General features: G+C 43.1%; 1 protein-coding gene across 3 annotated transcripts in view; it reads right to left on the reverse strand.

Moving 5' to 3' along the window:
• Positions 1–6,842, reverse strand: part of PALLD (palladin, cytoskeletal associated protein) — a 388,874-nt gene extending 382,032 nt beyond the window's left edge. For 2 of the 3 annotated variants that reach the window (XM_028494272.2, XM_024130749.3), the window contains exon 1: positions 6,663–6,837. The gene's annotated coding sequence lies outside the window, so the exon portion shown is untranslated. Of the gene's footprint in view, positions 1–6,662 lie in introns of all 3 variants that reach the window. The other variant, XM_028494273.2, reaches the window with a different exon arrangement.
• Positions 6,843–9,414: the final 2,572 nt, after the last annotated feature.

Genomic DNA, 9,414 nt, shown 5'->3' on the forward strand with positions numbered 1-9,414 from the left:
GCTCAGCCGCTCCGCGGCACGTGGGATCCTCCCGGACCGGGGCACGAACCCGCATCCCCTGCATCGGCAGGCGGACTCTCAACCACTGCGCCACCAGGGAAGCCCTCCTTTGCTGCTTTTTTGCCAGTGGTCCCCCGGTTAATAAGGTCCAAACGGGGCAGGCAGGTTACCTGTGCGCCCCTGGACGGTCAGCGAGATGTGAAGTCTCGGGCCTCGTCCCCCACGGTCACTCTGACAGGTGCTGCGCCCACGCCCAGCCATCTACTCCCCGCTCGGAACGTCGTCTTCTTTCACGTCCCTGAGCTTTGCACACGTGGTTTCTTTCACCTTTCCCGTCTGTCCTGTTTTTCCAACTCCAGCTCATCCTTGAAAACTACTTAATTTCACTTCCTGTTGGTAGTTTCTGTGATCCTCCAGTCAATACAATTCACTCCTTCTTTTGAACATGACACTCTGCAGGTATTTTGTTGTAACATTCATTTTATTGAACTATAAGGATGAGTTAAGAACCCTGTGAAGGCCAGGAAAGCAGGTGTTGCCTGACAGCCTTTCCGTGCTGGACGCCTGGCAGTGTCTGGGTCACGATCGTGGCAGGTGAAGGAGAAAACCACACCTAGTGTTTGAACCAGTTTTGAGCCCTGGGTGGGAATTAGGGAGGGAGCCACACAGCCACAGCAGGCACAGGACACTGTGCAGGTATTTTGTCCCCTCCTGTCCTGGAGGCCCCTCCTGTCCCCTCCACTCACTCTCAGCCCCAGGCCCCGTAGCACCTCCCTGGGACGGGCTCTCTTCGGTGAGGAATTGTTCCGCGCTTTGTCCAGCTTTGTCACCTGTCTTTTCAATGGTCACTCATCGCCGGGGCTCTGCTTTCTGAGAAGAACTTGATAAAGTAATCAGTGCTGCATGTTCATAGCTGTTAATGAATACACATAAAATACACATTACATGTCCTTGTACCAGTACAAAATGGTGGTAGTTCTGACACCACGTTAAAAAAAAAAAGTAGACAGTGATTTGTATTTTGTGTTTTCATTACCATCAAAGAACGTTTGTCATGAAAAAATTCAGAACCAGAACAACATTGGTTTTCTGGCATCCCTGCTATTAGACGTCGGGGATTCTCTAAATGTTGACACTCTTTGACGCGTGAATACCGGCGAGCTCAGGGTTAAATTCTGAGTCATAGAAATATTGGGTTGGCCCAAAAGTTCATTCAGGTTTTTCTTGTAACCAACTTTTTGGCCAACCCAATACAAATCGTGTTTCTGGCTTCCGTTCTCTGTTGTCGCATTCATCAGCATCGATTCGTTGAGGGCCGGCTAGGCGCTAGGCGCCTCTTCTGCAGGCTGGGGACACAGCCGTGAGGAAGATGGGCTTCTCTGCGCTAAGAAGCTGCCATTTTAACAGGAAAAAAGACAAAAGTAGGAAACCAAGGAAATGTCAGGTTCTGATTCTCTTATACTTGGCTTGGTCTCAAATCTTTTGTTAGTTGATTTTGGGAAACTGTACTGTGCTTTTATCCCTCAGATCATCTTTCAGAGTTGTTAGGGTACAAGTGGGATGGGACGGGATGGACGGATGCTTGCGGACTCCCAGCGGTGTCCGTAGACCGTAGCACTTCTGGACAGCTCACTGTGGGTGGGAGGGGCTGACGGTGACAGCAGGAGGACACTTCAGGCCGGCAGTGCCTCAGACTCTGGGACTGTGCAGTGGAGCAGCTGCGGGTGCCCTGGGGGTTCTCTGAAGGCAGACCCCTCCAGCAGGTGATGATGTCAGACCCTCAGGCATTAGCAAACGTGGTGAAGCACAGGCTTGGGAGGGTCTGCAAATACTGGGAGGCGTTATAGCTGCCCGTCCACCCTGAACCTTCAGCAGAGCTATCAGCGTCTGGCGTATCCCAAGGAAATTTTTCTATCAGATGTCAGCTCCCATGGTCACCTACGTCGTTACATCCCTGTGCATATTTTATCCATTCTCAAGGAATTTTATGCCATTTAGTTGATAGATTATTTCTCATTGTTAACTTTACGGTTCTCAACTTCTCCCTGAGTTCACATTATCTGAATTCTGTTGGACCCATGTTCCACTATGAAATATAGAGCGTGTAAGTTTTCACCGAACATTTAATATTTCATATATCACACATTCTGCATAAGCAATTTTATCATCTTAAATTGTCTTGGCATTATGATCTTGGTATTTGGGAAAACATTTATTTTTGAGCTCCTGAATATGTAATAGACATATAAATCTATATGAGTCACATACATATATGAATATACAAATAATAGAAAAAAATAGACAAATTTTTAAATTATGAATAACATTTGTTTTTAGAGTAGCTGACTTTGGAGGATAATTACCTGAAAACAAGATCTGTGCTATCCAGGACAACCTTCTATTTTGTCGGTCAGAAAATACTTGTGGGACACCCCCTGCACCGGCCCCAGTGGCAAGGAACATAGGCTGTTGAAATGTAAAAAAATTTCCCGACTTGAGAGGAGGTTGGGGAAGACAGGGCACCTCATGAGAAGCAGCAGAGTCTAGGAGGAAGAATAATTCAGCTGCAAATGACGAAAGCTTGATTTCCAAGTTTTGAGCTGCAGGCTTTCCTATAAAGATGATCCGACTTGCGATGGTTGGACGAATCCACTTTACGATGATGTGAAAGCGATAGGCCTTCGGTAGAATCCGTACTTGGAATTTTGAGCTTTTATCTTTTCCCAGGCCAGTGATGTGCAGTCTGATCCTCTCTCGAGATGCTGGGCAGTGGCCGCAGTGCCCAGCCAGCTCCGCGATCACGAGGGTAAACAACTGATGTACTTACAACCCTCTGGACCCAGACAACCACTCTGCTTTCACTGTCATTACGGTATTCAGTCAATTACATGGAAGAGTCAACATTTTATTAGAAAACAGGCTTTGTGTTAGATGATTTCACCCAACTGCAGGCTGATGGAAGTGTTCTGGGCACCTTGAAGGTGAGACAGGCTGGGACCTAGGACCCTTTGCTGCAGTGCTTGCACCTGAGTACACCTCTCCTCAAGCAATAAAATACAAGGAAACTGTAAGGGACTAAAAATAACTGCGTGCACGTGCAGCTGGGGCAAATTCTGGACAAAAGATACAAAACCACCAAAAACCCAACTGCCACTTCTGAAGAGCCCAGAGCAAGTGCAGGGTGTTGGGAGCAAAAGCAGGGTACTGCACATGTACCCTGCACACACCACCACCAAAGGGGTGGGCAAAACACCTAAGCCCCGCCTCTATCCCCACCCCTGGACACACCCCGTACCCTCACTCCATATAAGGACCCGTCCTGCCCCGCCTCAATGAGCAAAAGCAAGGGCACCTGTTTCTTGTTTCGCTTCCCCTGTTGCAGCAGGGGCCCCCTTAAAGCCTTGCCTGAATTTCTCGTCCGGCCTCTTATCAATTTCTCTTGATTAAGGAGGCCAAGAGCCCTGGTTGGTAACAAAGGTGGGCTGGGCTAAGCTGTGACGTTCGGTAGGTAAGTGAGGTGTATTCAGTCCTTTTTCAACGTGCGATAGGTCTGCCAGGAGGGAGCCCCATCACGAGCTCAGGAAGATCTGTAGTAAAGCATTGGATCCTGAGAATAATAGATGCGGTGAACACTGTTTTTCTTTTGATTATTTTGATAACCCAGCCTACAGCATAAGAACATTCAATTGTTTGGCCAAAGTTGAACCAGGAAATGGTAGACATGGTTGAAATTGGCATGGCACTGCCACGTTGTCTTTTCACAGTGGGTGTGTTATGGGTATTTACTTGAATAATTTAAACAAGGGGAGGACTTTTGCCATAGTTTATGGAATCCTTTGCAGAGACTTTGATGAGCTACTACAATTTTGAAAGGAAAAATCTTTGATGTTAGAAAAAGACTGACAAGCACCAAGGATCACTCAGTATCCCAAACCACATGGTCCAGTTGCTTTAGAGAGTCCAGACAGGGGTAGCAACGTTTCACTAGGCATTTAAAATGTGTATACAGTTAGAGATAAATACAGGAGGAAGATTGGAAGATGGTGCATCAAGCAGTGGGTGCTGATTACGTCTGCGGTGGGTTGAGGATGGGTGGTTAGGGGAATCTTTGGTTGCTGTTTTCACAGTCTTTGGGAAAAAAAGTGGAAATTCTGAGTGATTTTAATATTGAATTTAGCATTTTGATTTCTGTTTATTTTCATATTTAAACAATTACTAAAAGTAATAAAAACTATAGGTACAAAGATTCAAGACTAAAAATATTTTAAAATAAAACTCAAACTATGAAAAAGCTTTAAAACTTCTTTTTTCCTTGTTCTGGAAGCACATGCAATTCCTAGATGAAATTTCTTCCTTCTGTTGAAATAACTTTTTAGGTCCAAGATGGAGCTGCTCCTGCCTGGGAGCCATGTCAGCAACCTGAAGCTTAGGGAACTTTTGTGTCCCTATGAACACTCTGCTTGAGCAGAAACTCATGCATCCGGTCAGCGAGCCCCAAGCCAGACCAGCATTGGTTTCCTTACTTACCTCCTTCCTCCATCTCACCCCAGAAAGGTGAGTCTGCAGCCCCAGCCAATCAAGTACTTTCTATTTCTCTCTCCCTTGTTCTTTATCCTATAAAAGCTTCCTGCCTTCCTCTTCATGGTGAGGCTTTTCCAAAAGAGACTGTCCACTTCATGAAGGTTTCAACAAAGTGTGTTTGTATCACCTAAATTGTCTTCTTTAATCATCATTTTTAAATCCTTCCTTCCTTCCTTCCCTCCCTCCCTATTGACTTTAATATCTTTTCTCTGACATATATTTGTTGCAAGGGATATGAGTCCTTAAAAATTGATAAAATTAGTCATTCTATGAGACATATGCTTTTGTAGTAGAATGTGCAACTGTGGATTAGAAAAACATGTGTTTTCTTCCCCATGTAAAAAAGCTTGCTTTCATTTATGTTAGAGTTTTAAATAGATCCTCAAGCTTGATATGCTTTGGTTATAGTCCTATACAATATTATGTGCCAAAAATTAAAACACAGATGAGCAAAAGTTATTTGTTTTTATTTGTTCAGAATACATTGACCCTTACATGTATTACATTTAAACATAAATAACTCTGGAAAATAAGATTACTTGCAAACATGTATAATTAAATGTTTAATGTTAATGTTAAATTTGCTGCCTTGAAAATAGAATATGATCTGCTAAACTTCTAAATGTATTTTGTAAAAAAGTTTACGAGTACTATCTAGGTTTTTATTTGAGGAAGACAAAAGGGGAATTCATTCATACAAAGAAATTTACTGCGTAGTACATTTTATGCATTGAACACAATTCCCTTTGATGTCTTACACACACACACACACACACACACACACACACACACACACATGAGCAAAGTGTAGACTCTTGGAGATTTCAGGTGGTATCTCTTAAAGAACGTGTCAGATTTATTTTGAAACTTGACTAGTGCTACCCTCTGCGTTTAAAAAAAATGAGGTAAAGAAATCAAAGTGATTGTAATTGTCCCGTGTAATCCAGATCCCTATTCTATTGTAAAGTATGCTATGACCCTTTTAATTTTCAGTTTTAGCAACAAACAGCAGCTCAGACAGAGAACTGACATGGGGCACCTAATCCATATCGGACACAGGAATGCAGAAGGACAGATTTGTATTCTGGGTATATGTAATCATATAGTCACAGCATACGTATTGCCTTGATAAATCTCTTAGGCCTTGTCTACTGTTAGCAATAATTTGTCAAATAGACTCTGACTTTTAAAATCTGGATAACAGGGGTGAGCATTCAAGTTCTGTCTTTGAGGAAAAAGTCTATTGGAAAGTGTATCTATTCTGTAATAAGGGTGTAGTTTCTGCACATTCATGACTGAACGGACTTGGTCAGTGTTATATTGTCAGGCAATGGGCTCCGGATGTCGACACATTACTCATACTAGAAGGTAATTAGTATTTTTAGCAAATGTTGAAAAAGTAACATGAGCCTGAATTCATTCTGTATCAGCCCCATCTATTGGATTCAAGACAATTTCATGTGTAACTTACAGCCATGTGATATAGAATTATACTGTAAGTTTTAAATTTGGACCATAGTTTCCCTTAGTAAGTTTTATCTTTTAAAAAAATATGCAAACTTCATGCATAGTTAGGATTTAAAATGTCTGCCTTTACTCTCAACTCATTTAAAAAGTTCTTTGAAAGTGTAATTAACAACTTAAAAATGTTACTAAAACCGAAAGTATATCATTTTAACCCATGGGTATTTAGCTTAAGTATAGGCAAGGTTTGAGTTAGCTGCATTCTTATTTTCTATAAAACAAAACACAGACGTGATCTTGACAAATGTGGCTCCATCAGTTCATTTAATCCTTTTGGAATTAATAGCCCCAATTTAGTTTTAAGATTATAAGAGAAAAGGCAGCTCTCTGACAGCATAGGTAGAAATAAAACCCTGCAGGTAAATCTCATGTACTTTCTGTTTTTGGAACGACTGCAAAATTCCCATTACTTTTCCTCTCCAAGTAAAAGAAAAATCAAGACATCTTCTAAACAGTGTTACATCTTCTAGCAAACTACTATTGTATTTTTAGCTTTTAATAAAGAGCTTTAAAAATGTTGTTTTACTAGTTAGTATATTAAGATATATTTTACAGACCTTTTCAATCCTTGGTTACTTTGAAGACTCCCAAAAGGTGATGGATTTCAGAGGAGCGTTTCTTCTTTTCTGGGGGAGTGAAGGTGGCCTTGTTTATTCATGACACACTGCTTGGTCCGTGGTCACTTTGAGGCAGCTATGGGCTCAGACCCCATCTGTCCTCTTCCTCCACTCAACTATATTTGGTAACTGAACTCATGTTTCCCCAGACGGCCCTGGCCAGGGATTCCAGAAGCCAGCTCCAAGGGCTGGGTTCTTAGAAATTAAAAGCACGTAGAGTAGAGAGAACTATATTTATGGATCTAATAAACATGGGGTTTACACATGTTCCTCTACTCTCTGACCTTGTGACTGGAAATCCTCACCTGTCTTTTAAATGTATTCTTAATCAATTAAATGTTCCATGTGTCAGTGTAAGGAGAAAAAGCCACACTCCTAAAGAAGGCTCTTCTAACTATAATCTTCTGCTCTGTGCATTTAACTTAGTCACATGGCAGATTATCCTAAAATATCCAGGAACTATTTAAAAATTAAGCCACCTGTCAAATGGAGTGGAGAGCCCCACTGGTCTCTCACTTCAATTTGTTAATTAAAAATTATGATATGACTTTGTGTGTGTTGAGGACATTGTCCATCGTGGGATTAAATAGACATGAACACACACACAGGGCCTGAATCTTCCACACATTGCAATGCCGAGCTCTCAGCCCAAGGCTTAGCACATCCTGACCATCCAGCAAATATTTGTTGAAGTAATAAATAAATGTTGAACGAATACTGTTCAAGACAATATGAACCCTTTTACAGCTGTAAAAAAAAAGTGTCTCACAACCGTCTCATTACTTATTCTGTAGCATCTCATTATAACATATTCTAATATTTTGAACTTCCAAATAACAAAACACAAAAAGTTCTGTCCCAAGGTCGGGCAGCGGAGCCAGATATAAGTGGCAAAAAATAATCACGCAAAACTTCCTGGTGCAGTAAATTTGGAAATGAAGTGCCTAGTCCTCCGTCGTCTGGATAATATTGTTCTAGTCGATGCAGGTTCTTACCTAAAGAAATTTTTTCTCATGGTGGACCACTTAGGAAGGGCTCCTCTGAAACTTTACAGGCAACGCTGGTCCTTTATACTCGGTCCTTCTTGAAAATATCAATAGATACATTCGTGGGCTGTTTCACTGCTTATAGGGAGGAGAAACCCCTCTTGCTGGTAAAAAAAAAAAAATGCGCTTATGTCTGCTTCTTACTAAAACCCTTAAGATAATAGTAAAAACCCAAAAGGATAAAAATTGGGAGAGAAGGCAGTAGAAGACTCCAGAAATGGACAAAATGGCTGGGAAATGGTTAATAGAAAGATCATTGGTCCAATTAAACTGGAAAGTAAGTGGCTGGAGGAGGAGGTGCCCGTGGGAAGCAGTGATTGTTCAGAGTCGCAGAAAGGCTGGAATTGGAGGCAGCTGGCCTCTTCCTGAAGCTCATTCTAACTGGCAAGTTTGGTGAGGCCGGTGCTGAGACAGGGCATTGGCTGAAAGAGCCCCAACCGAACAGTCAGAACTGCCGCCCGTTTCCACGTCCTGCACACCACCCGTCACCCTCGCAGAAGACTGGCGCCTTGTTCTCTGGAGTATGAGACGGTCTCCAGGACCAGGGCCATGGACACAGCGGACGGAAAGGGTGAGGCCCGGAAAGAGGTTTCTGGGAGCTGGGTTGGGGGAGGAAACAGAGGCTTGGACTAGTGCCGTATTTCTAGAACAGAGGAATGATGGGAATGTGGAAAAACAGTAACATTTGATACAGCTTGACATCGTTGTGTCTGTGACATTAATATCTGTACCTTTGGCGTTTGAAAATGTCAAGATCAAAAGTTAAACAAAAACCTCTGTTGTGTCCTGAGGCAAAGTGCAAGTGGAGGACATTATAGGAATCAAAATGTTGTGACCGCTTCACGACGTTACCTCAGTTGTTACCTTAGTTATGGAAAGAGTCGTTGAGAGCAAGGACACAAGTGGTTACAAGTGCCACTAGACAAGGAATAATCTCCCCCTCTTCCCCCTTCTTTTCCTCCCCCTCCTCCTCCTTCTTCATTTTAAGATAAATGGATGCTAACAATATGACCCAAGCTTCACCTAAATGTTTTAACAGATTTTATTGTTGTATTAATAGTAAGTTATGCAGGAGCCACTAGGCATTTTTTCCCTCTGCAGCAGACTGCACCTAGGCAATAACTTTTGTAAGTCCCAGGGTTCATTTTTACAAGCCGACCTAAAGTGTGTGTTGAGGACACCCACACACTCATACTAACGTCTCCTATGAAGACACTACCAGGAAGATGCACACCCCTGCAGTTTCTAGAAGGAGATGGGAATGCAACCCAGTGAATGTTCACTGCACAGAGTGACAAAAAGAACCATAACGTGTTATTGATAAACTAGGGACTCATCCTTTTCTGTTGTTGTGGCGTCATTCCCAAAGCAGTGAAAGGACGCTTCCCGTTCCTCTTTCCAGGAAGAGTAGCCAAGTTATGTTTACTGTGTCTTGGTCACAGGAGAAAATTCATACCTTTTTGTAGAAATAAAAAGTTGAGGGCTTCCCTGGTGGCGCAGCGGTTGAGAGTCCGCCTGCCGACGCAGGGGACGCGGGTTCGTGCCCCGGTCCGGGAGGATCCCACATGCCGTGGAGCGACTGGGCCCGTGAGCCGTGGCCGCTGAGCCTGCGCGTCCGGAGCCTGTGCTCCGCAACGGGAGAGGCC

This window comes from Physeter macrocephalus, chromosome 9, assembly GCF_002837175.3.
Source record: "Physeter macrocephalus isolate SW-GA chromosome 9, ASM283717v5, whole genome shotgun sequence".
Lineage (NCBI taxonomy): Eukaryota > Metazoa > Chordata > Mammalia > Artiodactyla > Physeteridae > Physeter > Physeter macrocephalus.